The sequence below is a fragment of the Mastomys coucha genome, unplaced genomic scaffold (assembly GCF_008632895.1).
Source record: "Mastomys coucha isolate ucsf_1 unplaced genomic scaffold, UCSF_Mcou_1 pScaffold21, whole genome shotgun sequence".
Classification (NCBI taxonomy): Eukaryota; Metazoa; Chordata; class Mammalia; order Rodentia; family Muridae; genus Mastomys; species Mastomys coucha.
Window position 1 is genome coordinate 69,254,354 of NW_022196904.1, and position 23,180 is coordinate 69,277,533.

General features: G+C 46.5%; 1 protein-coding gene across 1 annotated transcript in view; it reads left to right on the top strand.

Annotated features, from left to right (window-relative positions):
• The first annotated feature begins 496 nt into the window (after positions 1-496).
• Abhd2 (abhydrolase domain containing 2) overlaps positions 497-23,180 on the top strand; it is an 81,317-nt gene continuing 58,633 nt past the window's right edge. The window contains exons 1-2 of the mRNA XM_031387058.1: positions 497-665; positions 21,849-21,947. The gene's annotated coding sequence lies outside the window, so the exon portion shown is untranslated. The remainder of the gene's footprint in view (positions 666-21,848; positions 21,948-23,180) is intronic.

The window sequence follows — 23,180 nt, forward strand, 5'->3', positions numbered from 1 at the left end:
TGCTTTCTGGCTTGGTGACTCACCACCTCTGCTCTACTAAGTTAGGACTCCACATTTCAATCACCTGCGTCTTGAACTACAGGTTCGTCCTCCTGAGCACACCAGAGCTGAGAACCCCACAGCTGAGCTATCTTTTTCTCCAGTTCATCTCTGTAAGACGCCAGACCTTTCTGCCCCAGAACTCAGAAAGCCATCACAATAGGCCCTTTCCCTCTACCGGGTATCATCAACCATCAAACAGAACCCATCCTTTAGCCGGCTTCCCTTTTCCCGCCCCTCGGGGCGGGCCTTACCCAATAGCATCTATGGCCACTAGCTAAAGACATCAAAAGTAACCAATTATAGAAGAAATGTCTGCTAAGAATCTCCGCCTCCACCCTGAGGAGCAGTCCCACCGACCAATGGGCTACCATATAGACGCAACAAGCGCGCTGAGCAAATAGAGTGGCAGCTAGGTTATCCAATGAACATTGGAGAGCATTGCTTGGGGGCGTAGCAGAGGCGGTCGCCAGGGGCGTGGCGGCAGTTGCCTGGGCGGGGCCGGTAGCGGCGGGAGCTGCGCTGGCCAGGGGTTCCGGCTGTATTTCTATGAGCGCAGCCAGCAGCTGCGGAGCTGCGGGTACCGGACTTCGGGCGGGCTGGACCGCTGGAGTCAACAAGCAAAGGTAAGACCTCGACTGGGCAAGCTCCACCAAACAGGAATCGCGCCCTGGAGGCGTCGGGCCAGAACCCCGAGTTCGCGGTCCCCAGCGTGGTTCGGCCCTTCGCGCCGCAGCTTGAGTGCTCCGGATCCATGGGGACTGTTTGGGGACTGTCACCTGGCATTGCAGGGATCCAGAAAGCCAGCTTGTCTGCTGACCGGGCAGCCCAACCCACTGGTGGGATACGCCTTCCTAAAGGTCCTTTGTCCTCTCCTGCTCGAAGAACCGAGGTTGGGGACAAGGCCATCGGAGGCCTCCTGGCTGCCATCCCCTGTTCTCATCAGTGCTCAGTCTTGGTCCTGGGGAGGTATCTGTCCGGCCATACTCAGGGTAGAGAGTGCAGGATGCTGGAAACCTGAAAGGGCCTGACTATAAGCCCGGATATTCGATGGGCCGATACATTTTGGGATCCCCGGGCTCACCTACGACCGATGGGTTCAAGTTCTAGAGAAGCAATTTTTGACCTACTTGGAGGCGCACTTTATTGAGCTTGTGGGGCAACTGTTCTAGGTGCTTCGTGGGCTTTCCCCACAACAAGATCTGTCCAGCAGCGCCCTGGGCTGCCTGCCAGGCCGAGCAGCCAGAGCATCGACCTTGGAAGTGCCTAGCCAGAGGCCAGATGACAGCCACCTGTCTGGGATGTTTAGGAAGGGGAGAATTGTATGATCCATCTGTGAGGCCCTTCTCCATCCACCCATACACTCTGGACCACATTTATTGATTATATCGAGGATGATACTTACCGGAGTCCACTAGATTCCAAGGGGATGTTGAATTCACCCATAATGATTTGTTTGAGGTCTTAGCTCTCACGTGCATCTGTGCATGCCTACGTGCAAATGGAATAGATTATATTGAATGATGAATTAATCAAGTGGTTCGTCTTAAGCGTGCAGTTGGGGTTCCTCTTTTGTGGTGCCTCCACATCCAGCTGGTCAAGTTTTACCTGGCCCAGAGGCAGGTCCCAAGAACAGGCCTGGGAGAGATTGCAGGGTTGGCAGAGTCAATGTGATCTGTACCCAGAGCTTTTCAAGGACCATTGGGTTACAACCATATTAAGCAGAGTGCGTTTCCCCTCCTCACTGCCTCCCCTCATTTGCCTGATTAGAAAGGTCATAGTCTTCTGAAGGTCAGGAAGCAGAAGAAATAATTGTAACCCGCCTTACCCATGTGAAGATAAATGAAGCTTCGGGTAGGCAGCCCGAAAGCAGAGTAGTCCATGCTGCTGATTGTCAGCGTGAACTTAGGATATTTGAAGTCAAAATGCTGATGCTCGTCCCCCTTATTGTACAGATGAAGAAAATTCAGGCCTGGGATGGTCACAGCTGGCTGATCATCACAGGGTCACGTCTAAGAGTTGTTTGATCCCTTGAACCTTAGGTCTAGGCAGGACATGACTTGAAATCTGGCCTAGTTCTCATTCTTTAAGTTCTAGAGGAGCGGGCTGGTGAGATGGCTCAGTGGTTAAGAGCACTGACTGCTCTTCCAGAGGTCCTGAGTTCAATTCCCAGCAACAACATGGTGGCTCACAACCATCTGTAATGGGATCTGATGCCCTTCTCCTGGTGTGTCTGAAGAGAGCTACAGTGTACTTACATATAACAATAAATAAATCTTAAAAACAAAACAAAAAGAAAAATTAAAAAAAAAAGTTCTAGAGGAGCCCAGAAAGGGTAGAAGCATAGACTTTGGCATCTGAGTGCCTGGGTTTGAATCTTAGTCCTGCTTCTTCCTAGCTGTGTAACTTGGGGCAAATTATCCAACCTTTCTGTAATCGGTTTCCTGGCCAGTAAGGCAAGGAATAGTGCTGGTACTTTGGTTAAAAGATTAGAGAAATATGCGCTGTTGGGATTGCTAGAACAGTGCCTGGCCCATGGTCACCATAACAGCTTGGCTAAATAGCGTGTTGTCGCCTTTCCATGTAGCTTTCCTTCTCCACTACCAAGATTTTGTCACCTTTAAACAACGTCTAGATTTTAACATGTAATTCTTAGTCCCATTACATTTTCTTTTCTATTTTCTCTGTCTCGAATCAGATAACGTGGTTCCTCTGTTAGTTCCCATCTTGTATTACACCCCCCTGAGACACCAGTATTTCCATCATCTTTAAAGGGATTAAAAGTGAATCTGTCAAAGTGATAGACAAAAGTCTCAGGCTCTCAATCTGCATGGTGTCTGTCCTTCCAAACCCAAATTCTTTCCACCCAGCCTTCCTCCCCAGTTGTCAGTGTGATTCAGCGTGCTTACAAATGGATGAACGTTTTTAGATTAAGATTTCATGAGCCACCGAGTTAAGTGCTTTTCGGAAGTTCGGGGATCGTGTGTCAGAGTGCATTTAAAGCAAGTTCCTTAGTCATTTGAGTAGGGGGTGCGGCGACAGCAGCAGCCTGGCGTGAGACACGAGCGCAGGACAGATCCTTGCTTGGCTATGTACTTGTCCGATCTTCCGTCTGCACCCTCCTTCTTCCTCTTTTTACAGAGCCTGAAATAAACCAGATGGCCATGCAACGTGAGTCCTTTCTCCCCTCTCTAGCAGAAGCTCCATTCAGCCCCTTTACTTTCACTTTCATTTATACTACCTCTTTGATGCTTTTTGAAGTTTCCAAGGCTGTGTTGAATTCACCTGTACTAAAGTGCCCACGGGAGTCAGGCGGAGGGGAGGGGTGTGGTGGATGGGGGCAGCTTTCTGTAAATGAAAAGATGCCTGCCACCTTTGTTTCTGTATTGTTTTGAATTTAGCAGAAACCCAGTCCTCTGTGGTTTTCCCTTCTCTGGGTGTCACCAAAGGTGACTACTCTTCATTGATGGGCACCTAGGACTATGATCCTGCATCTGGGGCTTTTGCCTTGGATCTTCAGTGCCCGGCCATTTTAGAAGAATGGTTTCCTCTTTGCTGTGTTGTGGTTCCCCCTCCCCAAATTCTAACAGAAGGATGGCTCCTAGTCAATCACTCCCTCCTTCCTGAATTCACACCTTACTCCTGGTCATTTCTGACAGAGCCCATACAGTACTCTTGGCCCAGCTCCTGCCCTAGAGCATAGCACAACCTCTGGCCCTGTCGCAGACAGGGGAAATAACTCTCCCCTCCACAATCCACCCTTTAAAATCCGGTTACGTGAAAACCCCAGCAGATGAACATTTCCAATATAATGGAATCCCATCTGCCAGAATTTCTGCCAGGTCCATAGCCTAAAGTATCTGGATTTTTATTGGATGTAGGATTTGAACCTCCATTGACTAGTTGAGTTAATGACTCTGGGCTTGGGGTGTTGTAAGCCTTTCTGCTTCATCTTGCCTATCCCAGGAACAGACGCTGGAAGGGGTGGGAAACCTTTTAATGTGGTCAAGTGTTAGGATTATACCACAGCCTTTTGTGGCCCAGTAATTTGGCCAGTACATCACTAAGATCTCTCTCTCTCTCCTCTGACCCCACTCTTCTGTGATGTTGTTTGAGACAGAGTCTACGTATGCAGTTCAGGCTTGACTTCTCAGTGGACTTCCTGTCTCAACTCCCTAAGTCCTGGGATTTCAGGCATGCAGCCCTGATGCCCAGCGATTACAGCCATTTTAAGCTCCTGTGCCTCTTTTCAGCATTGAAGATATACATGAATTTATTTTCCATGAAGACTGGTTTTGTTTTTGTTTTGAGACAGTCTCCTATATCCTAGACCAGCCTTAAACTCACTGAACACCCAAGGATGAGCTTGATCTCTCAGACCTCCTGCCTCTGCCTCCCAAGTGCTGAGATTACAGGCATCTGCAGCCACCACCCCATCTTCTTTTGAGGATCATGCTTCTATCTACAGATTAATTTTTACTGCCTTGGATCCTGGGCATCATGAAAGGGAATTAAACATTTTCAGTTTATAAAATGGCTGTAGGAGACTGATGAAGACCCTTACTATTACCAAGAAGTGTGTGCTCTGGGCCAATTGGGCAAAACATGTATTACTCACAGAACTATTCTCTGGTCTTCCATAGTCATTAGGCAACAGCCAGATAAGGAATCGGCTAGAGAGTCTGAACGTTGGTAGCGTGGGTTTGCCCAGGTTCTGACTTTTCTCTTGTGTGTAAGTGGAACCCTGGTAAGCCAGCAACTGGCCCAGGTGAGGGATGACCTTGACTGCCCATCACTTCACCTCTGCTTCTGGAGAGTGCTGGACTCACAGGCCTTTCCATTAGAATGTGGTGTATTACATGGCGAGGACCATGGAGCCCAGGGCCAGGATTCTGTCATCCGAGCCAGATCCTCAGCCAAGGGGAGATTTGTTCAACAAGCCTGATATATATCAGGAACACCGCTAGCCAGATCAACAAGTATGTCTGCTTTATTACGTATTTTGTTTTTAAAATTGATTCTATTTAAAATTTTAAAACATAATGCTCTTAATTCAGAGTTTGGTGTTTTGTTTTGTTTTCTAAGACAGAGTCTCTCTTGGTAGCTTTTGCTGGCTTAAAACTTGATAGGTAGACCAGGTTGGCCCCAAACATACAGACCTGTCTGTTTCTGCCTCCAGAATGCTGGGATTAAAAGTGTGAGCCACCACGCCTGGCTTGCTTTTTGTTGGTATTGGTTTTTTTTCACACTTATTTATTTCCTGTGTTTATATTTATGTTTGTAAGTGTATTCATGCCATTGTGTGCCTGTTACTTTATGATTAGATAACTTCGGGACTGTGTTCTCTTTCTCTTCCACCCTGTTGGTTCCTAGAACCCAACATAGATGGTCAGACTTATTGACAGCCACCTGTATCTGCTGAGCCACTTTTCTGGCCACTGAAAACTTATTTGTAGAAAATATAGACATCAAAAGGTACAAAATATCAAATCTGTGTGAGAAACACTCATGCAGTGCAATTCTAGCTAGTTTTAGATTTTCTTTTTTTTTTAAATGAGTAATAAATAACAAAGCCAAGTATGGTAGCTCAAATTAACAATCTCAGTGTACGGGTAGTTGGGGCAGGAGGATTGCCATTAAGTTCAATATCAGCCTGGGCTACATAGTGAGTTCCAGGTCAGCCTGGTTTACAGTGTGAGACTATATCTTGGTGTGTGTGTGTGGGGGGGTGGTGGTGAGGTAGGGTGTGGGGGTGATTACACATTTGTGGATGACTTTATTCAATATTTGAAAAGTGCACAGATTAGGAAGTCGATGTACCTCTGTCCCAACCCCTCCACCTGGCTTTACTCCTTAGAGACAGCTAACCAGGGTCAAGAATTTCTTCACCCTCAGAGGTAAGCTCTGCATTCAGCGTCTGCCCTAGACCGCACACTTTGCCTTCTCTACACATGTGGTAGCCCATGCTACGCAAACTGCTTGAAACCTTGGTTTTCTTCACTTTATTTTTCTTGGCAAGATGAAACAAGCTTCCACATCACCCTTTATGAAGGCCGTCCATTTTTGATCCCACTTTCTGCCCTAGAGGATGCCAAGAAGCCCTCCTGTTTAGGGCAGCAGCTTTGCATGGGCATCTTAAAGCATTTTGTGGCACTTTGGAGGCAAATGTTTTTCTTTTCTTTGCCCTACTCTACTGTCTAAGGATCTTGATCTGGCTCATTTTCTCCACCAATTAAAGCATTAAACGGCAGGAAAAAAAAACTTAGACACAGCAGGTAGCAACAGACAACAAACTTTATTAAAGGTGAATTAGCATATGCACATCGCAAAGTGCACAGGAAGACTCCTCACAAAGTGGAGAAGGGACATTCAGAAACCAGAATACACACCCCTTAACCAGGGCTGGGAGTTGTTTCTGGGTCTGGAATGGGTCCCCTTCCCCTTATTTTGGATTGGTCATCTTAAACAAAGAAAGGTGAGCTGATGAGGTCCACAGCTTCAGATAAACATGTTCAGGACCAGCCTTGAATCCCCGACAGCCTGGACAGAGGAGTTAGGAGGGGTGTCTGCTGGTGGGAGAGAAAACCTACCAGGCTTTTGTGTTGAGTTAGGAGGGCGAGGAAGAAGTCAGAAGTTTGCCATTGGACCGATTTCCCTGTCTATCTGTGAGGGATTTGCCTGTTCCTTGTCCCTCACTAGGAAGAGCTCTGAGCCTGAGAAAATGCCAGGAGGGGTAGAAGGCTCCTCCTCCAGGTTGGTCTGTGAAGAGAATAAGGAACACTTAGACCCCGGGCTCCAACTGTGCCCTCTGGGCAGATCATACAAGCAATGGCAGAGGTGGTTCCCTGCGTTCTCTGGCGTCCAGAGAGTTTCATTTCCAGCTCCTGTTGTCTGGCCCTGAGTTTGCACAGTCGTTTTCTCTCGTGTTCTCACCTTTGAACAGCAGCCTTCCCTTCCCCTCCGGACTTCCTGTTTGGAGAGCATTAATAAGTGCCACACCCCTTTTCTCTTGACTCAGAAGAACCAGCTCTGTTCACTTCCATTGTCCCCCAAATCTATGTATGACTTTTGTTGACCCGACTGGAAGTTTCTCAGGCCGTCCATCCATTTTGCCACTCCCACTGAGCCAGCTTTGCTTGCTAAATAAAGCTTTCTCTGGGCCTAAGAAGAGGGTTTCCTGGCTCTTCACATTTGAGTTTTTGTGGTTACACCTGTGTTTTAAATAACCTCGTTGGTTTAAACCCAGTCTTCTGGTCTTCTGTGGTTCCTCGATTTTGCCTGTGGGCTTTGGGTTTTCTCTAAATGTTCCTCGGCCTCTTGCTTTTATTGGCCCCTGATTATCTCTGAGTCTGCCTTAGAGTCACCTTGGAAGTGATTGAATGTCCAAGATGTTAGTGAGGCCAGTCTTGAGTCATCACTTCTTGGTCTTTGCTTACTGCCGGGCCGCAGAGCATCCCTCGGTCAGTTTGTGCCACAGGTGCCTTGTGTGGTCGAGGAGAGGGGATATGGTTTTGAGTTATTCTTTTCTCCAATAAAAGAGACAAACTCCCAACAAGTGTCCCCCAGTTGTTCACCATCACTCTGGACAATTTTTTTATGTACTTAAGTCATGTCAATGAGGACAGTGGAAAAACAAAACCAGGAAGTCCAACGCAGGCTCACCCAAATTCAAAATTTTTCAAATAAGGAAAGCAGACCTCATATCGCTTATCACCTTCATTTTATTTATGAATAAATCTGTCGACAAATATGTTAGCATCTGAGGAAGTCAATGTCTTAGAATACAGAGTTCAGCCAGGCGGTGGTGAGACACGCTTTTAGTCCCAGCATTCTGGAAGCAGAGGCAGGTGGATCTCTGTGAGTTTGGGGCCAACCTGGTTTATAGAACTAGTTCCAGGACAGCCAAGCTACCTTGTCTTGAAAAAAAGAAAAAGAAGAATACAGAGACTGTTCTATACAGGTCAAAAACTTGCCCTGATAGATACAGGGTCATAGCATTTGGGAGGGCCTAGATTTCCTGCAGAAGGTTCTAGTCACGAAGTGTTCTCACTGTTTCCGGCTTCTGTAAGCAGTACTAGGAAACGAGTGTCCATTCAGTCCAGCTTTCTCTGTAACTGGTACCAATTGGTGGGTTTATAGGTTCAGTGTCTTTGGTGGCACAGACCATGAGTTTCTAGCATGTTACCAAAATATAAAACCGGTAGAGGAAATTGTCCTCTACTGACACCTTGGGATCTGGATTCATTCATGTATGAAGCACCACGTTGAATTTCTTAAGCAATGGAAGGTAGGAGGGGGCAGAGGCATGAGCTCAGCAACCTTAGTAAGGGTTAGGATTAAGGAAGGCATTTCAGCAATGTTTACACATGCGTTTTTCTGAAGCATGTGTGTGTGTGTGTGTAAGCCTATTACGTTCCTGAGACAGCACGTGAAGGGACGACTTCTCATCACATCTTAGGCGCTTGTTCACTCTGGTGCGCCAGCTCTCTGACCTTGTGCTAAGGTTTCCCAGTCCAGGGCCCAGGCTCTATTTGTGAGGTTTCCTTGGTTCTCATTAGATGAACCCGCAGCACTCAAACTTCTTTGTTTATGTGAATGATAATAGGAAATACTTGAAATACCCTGAAATGCTGGGATCCCTAATAATATTAGGTACCACACATACAGCCTTGGTACCCCTCATTTGTGTGTGTGAAATCCTGATGAGTTGGAGCCAGGAAACCCCATTATTGAGAAATACAGAGATGGGCTTAGCACAGAAAAGAGGCAGGAACTTTCGAATGAAGAAGTAATATGGTAAATAGTAATTGGATAGAATAAATCATTTGGATGACCTAAACACATGGTCCAGGTGGCAGCAGCCAGCAGCTGGCTCACATGTCATGGCCACACAGGAGCTCAGGGGCTATTGCCCTGAAGTTGACTGGAGCTGAAAACTGGGGGTGACTTTGGAGCTCATTGGCTACTGAGGCTCTTGTCCTGTTCCTATAAAACCACTCGTTCATTTGTTAGCCTTTTATTGCGGCTATTTTGAGGATACGAAATAGAAAGAATCATGTATTGAGCCCCCATGGCCCTAGGGCCCATCCCAGCTTATGAGTAATGGAGTTCGTTTACTCCTCTAGTACTTTCCCCAAGCCACATTTATCTTGAAAAGTCGATCCCACCCACCATCATGTCTCATCTGTAAATATTTCTTATTATACATCCATTAACATTTTTTAAAATTAACAGTAATACTTTTAACACTGCATATGTAGTCATTCACTGAATGTAGTCAGCCTATAGCTTTGCCACCCTGAACATGCCCAAGATTGGCTGAGCTCCTGATTCTCTTCATTCTAGTTCATTGTTCTACCACTTAAGACTGTCTCTTTGTGTCCTTGACTCTATGAGGTCGTTATTTAGGACAGGGTCTCACTGTGTAGCCCAGGCTATCCTGAAAAGTACACCATTTCTCTGTCTTAGCCTCCCCAGTGCCAGAATTACATGTGCACCACCATGCCCAGCTTCTTTGCCCATACTATGCATGCACCCTACTCCTAAGCTTCATAGGTTCCCCTTCCCTTTCTCCCCCTCCCAGTCTGATCTGTTGGAGAAACCAGGTACTTTGTGGTATAGAAAGTTTTATCTGCTTTTGAACAGGCAATGCATTGACACAACGCGACCTGGGTGGGTACATCGAGGTAAAGACTGAACAATGTCACCAGAAGTAATGACCGTTACTAGTGTCTCATATATATTTCAGGTGTGTGTTATGTGTAGCCCAGCAGATGTGATACATTAATATCCCTTTTCTTCCTCTTTGATATAGTTGATGGCATATTGTCCGTGGTTTTCTCTCCCTTGCTTATATTCAGGTAACACGGACTGATGCATGTCAGCAGATTGCCACACATATATTCTGGCAAGCTTTTCTCGTGTAACCATTTGTGCGATTGCTTATCCCTGGAGGTGGAGGGGAGTTCAGCCTTCCTAGGATTTTGTGGTGTGACTGGAATCTTGGATGACGGGAGGTGTTCACTGATTTCATGGGTTCAGCAAATGCTTGTGGAGCTTCTCCTCTGCTGAAGATGATACTGGGGGCCCGAAGCACCTTTCCGGGGGACTGGGGCTTCATGGGCTTCTCTGTCTATAGCCCAGCAGAGGGAGGCTCGCTGTGTTCCACACTCCCTGGGTGGCCTGAACTGAATTCACACTGTAACCATCAGCTCCCAAGCGCTCTGGCCACAGTTCCCTCTTGTGTCTGGAATGTAGATAAAGTGCTCACTCATTCTTGTCAATGCCATTGAAAAAACTGTCCTGCACAGTGAGACGACGGAGAATGCCAAGGAGAAGACAGCCAGTTAGATAATAGTCTATTTCCGTTGGTCTGTCATTAATACCACCCATTACAGGTCAGTCCCACAGAGGAGGGTGGGTGTGGCACTGACATCGTCACCATAGGACTCATAGGAGGAATGCAAATGTCTTCATGTCTGTGTTTGAATGGCCTTAGAGAGCTCCTGTCAAGGGGACTGAAGGTGGGCTCCATCCAGCTGCAACTTGGTGACTGCTTCCCCTACCATGTTCCTAGAGCCTTTCCCAGGGCCCAGCACAGGGAGGGGTCCCTGGGTCTCAGTTTCCTTGCTTATATTCCAACACTCAAAGCTGTTGCAAAGTACCAAGTGAGGTAATGTCTGAGTGTACACTTTGTAAGTCGTAAATTATGAAGCCAGCCTCCACTGTCAACACAAATGCACCTTGTGCCTCATTTGAGGAGTAATCAAGGTCACGTATGAACATTGCAAACACTTGGTAAACAGTGAGCTACCCAATTAGAATGTTTCCTATCATCCATTCTGTTCCTTCATTTAAGATATATAGCATGGTAAAGATAATGGCATCAGAGCCAAATGTGGTATTAGATCCCAGAACAAACCTGGGTAGGGTGATGGAGAAACTAGTTGTCTGCAGTGGCGGTGCATTGTGCACTGGAGTGTGTGTGTGTGTGTGTGTGTGTGTGTGTGTGAGGGGGGGGGGAGAGAGAATGGGTGTATTTGGGTGTGGTGGGTGTATGGGTATATGTATGGTGTGTGTGTTTGGGTGTAGGAGAGTGGTGATGACTCACATGCAGGTCAGACAGTAGACTAGCCAAGCTGGAAGAGCTATCATTAGTTTCTGGAATGAGGTCCTCCGGTCTTGGTGGATATAGCAAGCCCCCTTTTGGCCTTATCTGGTGAACACACCATTGCCAAGCTAGCATCGCGTTTATATCTTTAAACTCATAATAACAGGATGCTCTGGCATGGGCGCTTGACCCTGGCTACCTCATTTAAGCTTCTCAGTGACTCTCCAAGGAAGGTTCTATTCTTCTTGTTTAATGAGGTGCGGAGAGGTTAAGAAACATGCCCAAAATCACACAAGTAGTGTGCAGCACAGTTACAATTCAGGCCAAGTTTGTCTTGGCCTGTGGGGAGCCCATCTCCCCAGCTGGCACTACAGATCAGAGGAAGTCTCAGTAAGTGGAAATCTTGCAGACATCAATTGTTCTAAAGGACTCAGTCCTGTTTCCCTCAAATGCTAAAAAGGAAGCTTTATTTTATAATCCAAATGGCCTCTTGGTCTAGATTAACATAGGATTAGTGCTATTCAAATGAGCTTATGTCCAGTAGAGAAAACTCTAGAGAATGTTGTGGCATTGACTGTCTCAGCAGAGCCGCAGAAGGCTTTGCTTTATAAAGGTCTGCAGCATGTGTCAGCATGGGGGTGGAGGGTGTCCAGATCTGTTCCTTTCCAGGCAACTGCTTGTCCCCACTGTGGCTTATCTGTATTTTCGAGGCAGCCATGTCTGAAGTAGATTTCTTAACTTTTTGGCCTACTGAGATATTCTTTAGTTACGAGGGCAAGAGAGTAGGAAAAAAAAAAAGAGCTGTGGACAGTAGCTTCTCTGAATGACAGGAAATTGAAAACTTTCATCTTGGATGTACAAATGGTTTGCCGGATCTTCAAGATAGTCTTTAAATACCTAAAAGCTGCTGCAAGCCCAGGTCACTCTCAGCTTGATGGAATAATCTGGCAAGAAAATAGGACTAAAGGAATCACAGTGGTGGTGCATTAGCCTAATTGAGTCTTTTCAGCAGGCTGGATCCGCTTACAAGACGCCCACTATGTGCTCAAAAGCATGGGTTTCCACCTGTGTAGAATGTCAACTAGGAAGAGTTCATTTGAAAGGCATTGGCTGGAATGAGAGGTGACTCATTCTTATGAAGAGATGGCACTAGCAGATTTCCTAGTCATGATTGGCATTTACATGTGAGGGTAGGCCACTGCGGTCTTAGAATCTAGAGGAGCTAGGCCTCCGATACAGAAGTTCCTCCAAGATGAGTTAGATTCCATCTCGGACTGTCACTGTGGCTCCAGTGGTGAGTGACAGTACATGTTCCAACAGAGCTGAGAGTCTGGTTCCAGTGGCCAAGTTAATAATGTTCCCCACACCTCCAGCCGTACGTCAGCCCCTCACATGAACAGTAGGATGTACACAGCTCATTGCCCACTGCCACGACAGCATCCCTGTGTCACTGGCTTCCAGGCTGACTCCTGGAATTCCCCTTGTAAACAGCGTGGAAGCATCATTCCACATTCCACAGTGACTCATGGTCCCCGCTCCAAACCCCGCTCTGGTCTGCCTGCCTCACGCTGCTCAGCAGTGACCTTGATGTCTGTGCACACTCCATTTCTCTTTTCTGTTCTGTCTCTCCTCGAGGATCCCCAACTGCCATGCCATCTCCCTCTTCCCTCTGCTTCTTCTGTTTGAATTCCTCCGGGGTTTGTGGTCGGCCCTACAGGATTCAGTTCTTACTCCTATGGGTTGCACTGTCCAGCACATTATGGATACTGTGTATTAGACTTCTTGCATAATGCCCACAGAAGACAGACTGCCGCTGAGGCTGTGTATACAGGGGGATTTGGGTGGAATGAGAGAACAGGGTGTCGTCTGTAAAGCACCCCCTCCCTCACGGTTGGCATGAACTCTTCTCACAGTTGATAGGAATGCCCCACCGAATGATTCTGTCCTTTTCATTTGTGAAGCAACTGCCTTGGCCACTTGAAGCAGGTGGATTCATTTTCTGTAAATGCCTATACCCTCTTCCCAGTTGTGAGAAGGATTTGCTCTACATCTGTTGAAATCCTCTCCCTCGCTGGCACCTCCTCACCTCCCAGGACACTGACGAAGAGGTGACACTTACGTTTGGGGAAGGCCCTGCAGAGGAAGAGCTCCAGAGCCATGCTGCAGGGGGCTGGCTACCTGTTGTCCAGTACAGTGTATCACCAAGGGAGGCCAGGTGGGAACCTGGAGCAGGTGCTGCTGGTTATGGGCGAAACTAGATTTGGACAAAAGTCAAAGGGTGAAGTAGCTGGCAGACTAAGGGTGGCAGTTGGGACTCGCCCTCGAGCTTTAAAAAGGCTGAGAAATTTTGCTTCTAGAGTGGGAGGAGGGGGGGCAGGCCCAGAACAACAGCAGGGTGTTTGTATTGGAGGGATGGGGAGACGAGAACATTTGAGGGTGTGAACTTACTTCTATTTCTTTATTTGGCAAAGCAATCCATTTAGCTCAAACCCCAAAATATACCAACCCAGTGTGCTTCCTTTTGAATTTTTATTTATATTTTTCTAGATTGTTCGGTATCCCCCATGCAAAGATCTGATAAAGCCAAGCTCAGGGCTGCCTGGCCACATGTGTTAAAAATCCCTTCCCGTCACTTTTCAAACTAACAGTTCTCTAACCCTGAAATATTAAGGTAGCTTTCCTATCAAGAGTTCAAAATGTTTTGTGAACCTTTCATGTGTCTGTAGATACTTTGTAATTTTAAAAGGTCTTTAACCCATATAGTTTAACCCGCCAGCTTCGTTCCCTCTTTGGCAGCCACGTAAAGGAACTTATGCTCTCTCATTTTCAGAAGGAAATACAAATTAACATGAAGTTTATATGATTTACCTAAGATTAGTTGGCAGAATCGGGACCCCAACTCAGGGCCTCTGATTCCAAAACCTGTGTTTGGATAGATCATGGGGGCTCTCAAGCAAGAGACTTACCCAAAGCTGCCCGGCACCACATGCTCAAGGGACAACTCTAAATGCCGTGGGTAGAAATAGAGAGCATACAAAAGAGACTCTTTCTCCTCTGACATCCAGACTCCAGACCTTCTGGGTCTTACCACCTGGGTTGTACCCTAAAAGTTTCAGTTCTCTGAATCCACATGACTGATAGCAGAGGCTAACCCACACTAGTGTCCATCCCAAACTACCCCTTCATTTTAGCCCAGGGACCGCGGAGTCAGTCAGTGGTTGGTACTTCTCTGTGTTGGCTGCTCACACCTGTTGTCTGAGAGTCAATGGAGCCACGTGACATCCAGGCCCGCTGCCCTGATCTGGCAGAGGCTCTTGTTTCTTCTCATAACTTCCAGGATACTTTACAACTTGAAAGAAAAGCTCGCCTTCCAAGGCTGCTGCGTACACTGCGTTCTCTTGCCCCAGGAGCTTCCGTCAGTCTCCGGGAAAATGAAGATGGGAGCTGTCATTACTATCTATCCTTGTATTAAAGGGCCCACTGGTACAGCCTTGAGGAGAGCTATTGCTCTCACAGCTGGTAGACTTCATAAGAGCTACAGAGCTGGGAGGGGGCGGGAGAGAGTTAGCTCAGCTCCAGCAGGCCTGGGGAAATGGGATGAGTCGCTTTTCCCTGTAGGGAGGTGAAGGGCTTGACAAACCGTCTCCATGCACATCTGCTGTTTGCTGTTTACGCTGGTGAGATGCAAGGTGGTCAGCTTCATAACCATGCTGACTGCCATGCACCCCGCCACCCCATTCTCTCCTTTCTAAAAGCTTCTCTGCAGGTCTGTTTGTGTGAAACATTCCCTGGGTTTCTTTTTGCTGTAGATCCAGAGCTGTTCGCTTCACTTGTGCCCTTCTCTGAAAAAAAAAAAAAAACATCTAGTAGATGGGTCTGAGGATGAAGCTGAGTTGGTGGAGCCCTTGCCTAGCACGAGTGGAGCTCTGAGTTTGGTCCCTACAATGTAAAACAGGGCAGGATGACTCATGCCTGGAATCGCAGCACTCCAGAGGTGGGGGCCAGAGGATCGGGAATTCAAGGTCACCTCAGCTGCTCTGTAATTTCTGGATCAGCTTGGAATGCAGGAGACTCTGTCAAGAAAAAAGGAGGAAAAGAAGGGGTTGGAGGTGGGGTGGTCTGTCCATGAAACAAATGAGAAAGTAGAATTTGTCCAGTCCTGGTAAACTGAGAATTTGCTTTGATATTAGAGTTTAATTTGGTATAGGTTTTTAAAAGTACACTATGTGGAGCTGTCTAATCTCCTATTAAACTATTCTCTTAGAAATGTCCTCTTTGAAGATTCTGGGATCTCTCTAGAGGAAACTGCCAGCTTTTGTTTTGCTTGCCCCTTCCTTTCTCTGCATGGGTTGGTTTCTTTATGGATGAGAACATTTCTGCTCTGGGGAGAGGCAGGCTCTCCACCCTTCTCCCTAGGAGGGAGGCAACATGCTCTTCTCCCAAGCTTCTTTGCATGCGGGAGAGACCAGCTTCTCTTTAGCAGTTCACTAAACGCATGGTGCCCAATTAAAAGCTCGGGGTGACTCAGTCAGTCAGGTATTTTTAGTTCCGTGAGCCTTTTTTCTGAAAGCTGGTGGGTTACTAGCCATTTCTGACATTTTGATGTGAAGTCAGCATGTTCTTGCTTTTCTTAAAAAATTTCCTTTGAGCCAGGCAGTGGTGCCGCACACCTTTGATCCCAGCACTTGGGAGACAGAGGCAGGTGGATCTCTGAGTTCGAAGCCAGTCTGGTCTACAGACTGAGTTCTAGGACAGCCAAGACTACACGTAGAAACTTTGTCAATGGGGGAAAAATCCTCTTGAGGTTTATTTTATTTTCTGGGAATGAGTGTTTGCCTGTGGGTATGCATGTGTACTTTGTGTATGTATGTGTGCCCATAGAAGTTAGAAAGGTATCTACTGCCTTGGAACTGGAGTTCTGGATATTTGTGAGCCTCCATGTGGGTTCTAGGAACTGAACTCGAGTCCTTAGAAAAAGCAACACATGGCCTTCACTAATGAGCATCTCTCCAGCCCCTAGTTCTTATTTTTGACTGTGAGCTCAGAAACTATGCTTGAAAACTTCACCAGTTTATGACCTTATGACTTTATAGAAGAATCCAGTTAAATAAAACTATTGTCACCTGTGTGAGTTTGTGCGCTTTCTCTCTCTCTCTCTCTCTCTCTCTCACACACACACACACACACACACACACACACACAGGAATTTCAAGATCTGAATTTTTAATGAAATTGAAGCAACATTAACATAAATATATTTAATTATCTACCATGTTTTTTTACTTAATCAAATTATATATGACTTTGTACAGTCCTTCATCTTGCAGGATCTAATTTGTAAGAGATGTCGGTCTATGTCAGTGTGTGTGCCTCTGTGTGTGTGTTCCTCTGTGTGTGTGTGCTCCTCTGTGTGTGTGCTCCTCTGTGTGTGTGTGCTCCTGAGTGTGTGCTCCTGAGTGTGTGCTCCTCTGTGTGTGCACTCCTGTGTGTGAGCTCCTCTGTGTGTGTGCTCCTGTGTGTGTGTGTTCTGGCACTGCTTGTATGTCGCTGTGGCTGGCTAGTGAAAAGTCTTCTCACTTGAAGCTTTCAGCCTCTCTGCTCCAGCAATGTCAGCCTGGTACACCTGCTCTGATCTTCCTGGGTGGCCCCAAGAGGCAGCAGTAGTTATGGGAGGAAAACAGCTAGTTAGTTACTCAGTGCTGAAGCAGAAAAATAAATGCCTCTTGGCACCTTTTGAAATGAGAATTGGTGCAATTGCCAGGGCTTCTCAAGTGGGAGTTTGTAGTAGTGGTGGTCCAGAAGAAGGGTCTTTCTTAGCCCTGAACACACAAGTGATCACTCTACCCTCCCCAAACTCTGAGGGAGAAGATGTAGATCATGTGGACCTCTTCTATGAGCTGTTGGCTCAGATGTACAACCACCAGGTGTCTTAGAGCTCCCAGGAATGGAACCCAGGTTTTTAGGGGTTGCCCAGTTCTCAGTAGATGTTCCTCAGATGTTCATCTGAGCGGGCTCAGATGTTTGAGTATTTGGTCCAATTAATGGCACTGTTTGGGAAAGTTTAGGAGGTGTGGCATTGCTGGAGGAGCAGTGTCATTAGGGGTGGGCTTTGAGGTTTTAAAGTCCAGAGCCAGTCTCGTTCTGTCTCCGAGTTCTGCTTGCTGTTCAGAATGTGAGTCCTCAGCTTCCTGTTCCTGCCCCCCAAACCCCCCACCTTTGCTCTACTGTCATGGACACTAGCCTTCTAGAAAAATGAGCCCAAATTCCTTGCTCATGGTATTTTATCACAGTAATAGAGAAGTAAAGTATAAAAGTAGTGAATACCTTCAGGTGCAAAGACACATCTCAGAGGAGGACACTGGCTTCTTCTGGACTTAGCACTTACCTCCTGTGGTGAATGGCAGCCCTGACTTCTCAGTGAAATGGCAGAAACCGCCCCTTTTCCTACTTACTTTCCCTTCAAAGGAGTTGTGCTACCCACACTAGGGTTGTCTGTTTTGTTTTGTCTTGTTTTTCGCCACCTCAGGATGGAGTTGAGTAGACACAGGCTATATTGTTGTGGCAGAGTTGTTCGTTGACACCCTAACAGCTTCAGTTGCCAGAGGCCTTCTGTGTGCTAGCCTAGAGTTATGGGTCCTGTTGGGGTGAGGGATGGTAAATACAGAGGGCAGGCTTGGCTCTAGCAGAAGGGACCCTTTGCAGGACTTGGGATATTGGAAGGAGGTTACTATAAAACAAGGAGCAACATAGCTTGAAGCATCTTATTGTGTTCCAAGCCAAGCTGGCCTGGTGCATTCCCCTTGTCCGGCTTCCGTATCCTGAGTCATGGGACTCTGCGTGTGTCAGCATGCCCTGCTTCTTGGAACCCTTTGGGGAACTTTATGACCACTGTCTATTATCGAGTGATGTGTTCAATCTAATAGGGTTCCTCTGCGGAGGACTCAGGAAGAGAATGCCCTGGGGTTGTTTTTAATCTTGTTGGAGGAAGCCCATGCAGGTAATCAGCTGTCTCACTGTCTGATGGGGCCTTTGTGCTCCCTGGCCGGATGCCTTTGTATGATTTCTGTGTGTTAGATTACGTTTACAGAGATGAAAGGAGAGAGAATTTAGTAGTGATGATGGCAATAGCCGATATTTTGAGACACTTACTGGAGTAGAATAATGGAGTTATTGGTATAAATGACACAGCTTGAAAGTATATAATTGATCTGAAGAATGAGCAAAGGCCTCAAGGTCTGTGGATTTTATTATGTGTGGTCTGAGACAGCAAGGCAGGGGATGCTTTCTGATACAAAGCACAGAGAAATTCCACCGCACCCCCTTCCCACTTCCTCATGCGTTTAACCAAGGGCTGCAATCGTATCCCCTGAATCTCAGACATTTCAAACTGAAAGAGACCTCAGGGTTTCCTACTTCTAAGCCTTTCATTTTTACAACTGAGACCCTTAGGGCTCCGAAAAGCTAAGTGACTTTTCCAAGGTGACCAGGCAGAACAGGTTCTAGTTCCCAGGTCTCAGGCCAGTGCAGGGGCCTCCACCCTTAAGTGATACCTTTGGCCATGGGTGAGCAGTGCAAAGTGTGGGAGGCACAGCCCAGATCTTAGGCATGGGTGGAAAGACCAGCCAAGCACGACTTAGAGTCCAGCAGCAGCGCTGTGAGCTCCCTTAATGACCAGATGCTAGGCATTTAGCAGCTCCTTGCACAAATGGAATACTAACTATCAGTTACAGGACCTAAATTTACTTATAAAATAGCAGGACTGGACTATAGTAACCCACAGAGGAAAGATTGACACCCGTGCATGGGAAACTCAGCTCCTCAGAAGCAGGAGACGGAGACAGGTGGAGGTGGAGGAAGGCTGGTTCACTTGCTTGCTTCACAAAGCCAGCCCACCAGCCCTTCTGGGACCTTCCCGCATCTAAGACTGGTTAGGGCCTATTTCAACTGGATTTCATCTGCCTAGAAAACGGAGGTAGGGAACATTCCAGATAGTTCAAGACATTGAGTTTGGTTTGTCTTCCATCTGAGTAATAACTAGGACTGACCTTGCTTCGCTTCCAAGACCAGATGAAATCTAGCACATTCAAGGTAGTATGGTATATTCTATGCTCGATATGTCTAGACAAAGTTCAGAATATTTAATGTTAAGTGGCAGGACAGATTTGTAAAAAAGGAAAGAAAAATGGAGAGAGTAATCACCATAAATAATATGTAAGATGAGCTAAAATGGATGTGAAGAGTTTTTTTTTTGGATTGTCTGATAATTCCTAGTTTAATACCTAAATAGGTTGATGGGTAGGTAGATAGGTAGATATTTACTATATAGACATACACACACTTCTAAAACCCTGGACTTGATACTCTTGAGTTCTGGATATAGTGGTTCCAGGTTCCTTGCTTAATGCTTCTCATCTCCAAGACCCTAATGTACATAGACCCTTAGCTTCTTTTCCCCTGGTTGTTTGCAAATGGTATTTAATGTGGTTCTGTGTCATGCTAGGCACCCAGTAAGTGGTCAGCTACTTAAGCCTGCTAGGATTTAAGGGTGCACTGCCTAGGAGCATGCAGAACTGGCTTGATGCCCAAGACCCTCAGACTCAAGCCTTGGGCCAAGGCTGTAAATTTGGGCCATAATAATTATAAACCATCCATGGAATTGCCTGCCCTGAATTGGATTTTAAAACCCTGGCATTTTTCAAGGGTTGAGGAAATTAATTCTTTGCTGCATTTACTATTTTAAAGAAAGTTGTAGGAGGACAGTCTGTCAATCTACGTCCCCTCTATAAAGTCCTGCAGATCTTTAAAATAACTCTGGGCCAGAAAAGCCCTCTTTCTACTAAGTGTGTGCCAAGCATCTAAGGGGTAAGGCTGCTCTGTTATTAACTCTTTCCACTCTGTGAACCCCTGATCTGGCTGGGTTTCTCTTTCTCCTCTGGTGGGCAGAAAACTCAGAGTCAATCTAGAAGACACAGAGCTGTTGTGTTTGTTGGTGTGTTTATTTTCCTTGTTCTAGATTTTAACTTCTTTCATATATTTTGTTAGTTGCTATCTTAAAGCATATCTAGCTAGCTAGCCTGCCTGTCCTCCCTCCCTCCCTCCCTCTCTCCCTCCCTCCCTTCTTCCTTCCCTCCTTCCTTCCTTGTGGTACCAAGCATTGAATCCAATACCTTGCACTTGTTAGAAGTGTTCTACCATTGGGTTCTACCCACAGCTCTTAAATCTTTTTCTCTAGCAATAAAAATAGTTAAAAGTCATTGTGAACTTGGAAAATAAGTGAAAACACTGCTAAGTAGCAATCTAAGTATCTTGCACCTAGAGTTGACGTTTCTAGCATCACAGAGATGTAGGTATATAGTATTTCTGTATGTGTCATTGGAAATTTTATAGTAAAAGCATCTATAAATAATGGTGGTATAAATTACTCCTTTGCATAAAAGAAATTCTGTGACAGGGGACCTAGGTCTCACCGCCACTACCAAAGCCAGGCAAAGCTCACACCTGGCCGTGGGCTGGCAGCTTAGATCGAGTCTGGGCTGAGCCTTGTTTTCATCCTGCAGCCGAGCCTTTGGGGTTGGTGGGCTCAGGTGGCCTGTGATGCGGCTGGGGACGCCACTCTGCAGTTACTACCTCACTGCACCGTGGCCCCTGAGGCTCATTCAGGCTATGGAAAGCTCAGATTTGGGATAGAGCAGGAGCTCTGTGAAAGTTAGTTAGGCCTTTCCTTCACGAGCCTTTCATCGTCTTAAGGCATTGCAGTGTGATGAATCAGAAACAAGTGGAGCTTGAACCCAGATCCACCGGTACCCCTGTCACTCGGGGCCAGCCTCTGGAGTCTTCTGTTTGTCCTCCATACTGCTCCTAACTTCGTTTTTCTCTGTGTCTTACTGGCTTTCAAGTCACACCATATTGTGGCTAGGAAGGTCCCTGGAGTCAGATGTGAGCATTGGACTTTTCTCCCTCCAGCCTTGTGACCTTGAGATAACTTAATCTTTGTAGGCATCAGTTTCCCCACCTATAAAATGGGGGGATCCTGGCGTCTGTCTCCTAGGGCATAGGAAGGAGTAAATGAATTAGTGTTTGTGCAGGACGGAGCTTTGTGCGTAGTGCTTGCTGTTCTTTTGTAATTTTGGAGCCTTGTTTTTGTGCCTCCTACTTTCCTTGGTGCCCGTGTTCCTGGCCATGGCTCTCTGTCTGGAAGAAAAATCGTGACTCATTTGCTGAGCTGTCTCGCTCTAAAGCCTTCTCACTGGCCACAGCGACGACACCTATCCTGTCAGCACTACTGAAGATCGTGTCGTGGGATAAAGGGTAAAAGCAGCTTGAGTTTGCTGTAGTCAGAAGAAACCTGTCTCTGGCGCCAGTGAGAGCTGTGGGTCTGTGGGCCCACACAGCCCCCTACAGCCAGTTTGTGAGAGCATCCGAGACCACGGCAGACACGTTAATTAAAGAAATTGCCCTTTCCCTAAAGACTTTCAGCGCAGAGAAGGAAAAGTGTACTGTTTATGTTTCCATTGAAATAGGTTCTTGGCCAGGCATGGTGGCACATGCCCGAATGCCAGAGCTTGGGAGGGTGCAGGCAAGAGGAGTGCCATGAGTTCAAGACCGGTCAAGGCTGCTACGGAGACCATGTCTCCAAACAACAAAAAGAAAGGGTTCTTTCTCCTTCTTTAAAACCTCACGTGAGTCCCATTCTTTTCAGCTTTTAGGTTAATTTGAATACAAGATCAGATCTGATTGGTCCACCTGTACACCTCTTCAAGGAAAGCCCGTATCTCCGTGAGAGGAATAAGCAACATAGGTATGTACCGCAGAGACTCGTCTTGGCTTTGCTTCACCTCCCATGTATTATAGCAAACGATGCCTGGGAGAGAAGGAGCTTTCGATGAGTTGCTAGACTTGAGCCACAAGTAGACCGGGAAAACCAGCATGGCAGCCTCTGTTCTCCCTCCCGCAAGGATGGAGAAATGTTTAAAGGTTACTTCCATTTTCACCAGCATGGAAGTCAGGGATGCTGCGGGGTCTCTGGCAGATTGTTCACTTCTACTTTTCTTTTAAGACATGGTTTCAGGGACAGGCATGTGATACACACAGTTAATCCCAGCACTTGGGAGGCAGAGGCAGGTGGATCTCTGAGTTATCCTTGTTTACAAAGTGAGTTCCAGGACCGCCAAAGTTAGACAGACAGACCATGCCTCAAAAACAAAAACAACAACATTAGCAAAACCAAAAGAAAACCAACATTAGATAAGAGATGTTGTCTTTTTTAAATTTATTACTATTATTATTACTATTATTATCATCATCATCATCATCATCATCATCATCACTATCATTACAGGGATTCATGTGTTCCAAGCTGGCCTTGAATGTGGCTATGTAGTGGAGGACAACCTTAACTTTTAAAGCTTTTTAAAAAGCATTTTCTTGTACGTGTGGCTGTGTTCATGGCACAGCGCATGTGTGGAAGTCAGGGGCCAACTTGCTGGTTTTTCTCTTTCCACCAGAATCCACCGGGTTCTGATCAAACTCAGGTCATCAGACTTGGCAACAAGCACCTTTCCCACTGAACCATCTTGCTAGCTAGCCCTCTGGGAAGTTTACAGAAGGCTGTGTAAGAGGCTGTGACTTTTGTTCTGTTTCTCACCAGACTGGAGACCTTGCCAGGGATTTCCCAAATGTCTTTGGCCCTGTGTCTGGGTCACCTCAGAGGAGTCTCCAAGGCCCCTCTGAACTTTCTTTAGAGACTTCAGTCTGTTATACACATTTTGGAGAATTTTTTTTTCACCCTACCCGGTTCGTCTCCATCCTTGGCTACCAGGGTTCTCATAACTGCTTTTAGCAGCGGCTAGTTGAAATCATTCCAGGGAAAGCAGTTACCATAGTTACCGGAGCTATGAGAATTGCATTTTCTTTTTTTGTTAGTTTAGTCCTAACCTTCCCCCCATTTCATTGTGAGACAGGGTGTCATTTGGCTCAGCTTGGCCTTGAACTCCTGATCCAGGTGTATCACCATGCCTGGCTAGTTAGTCTA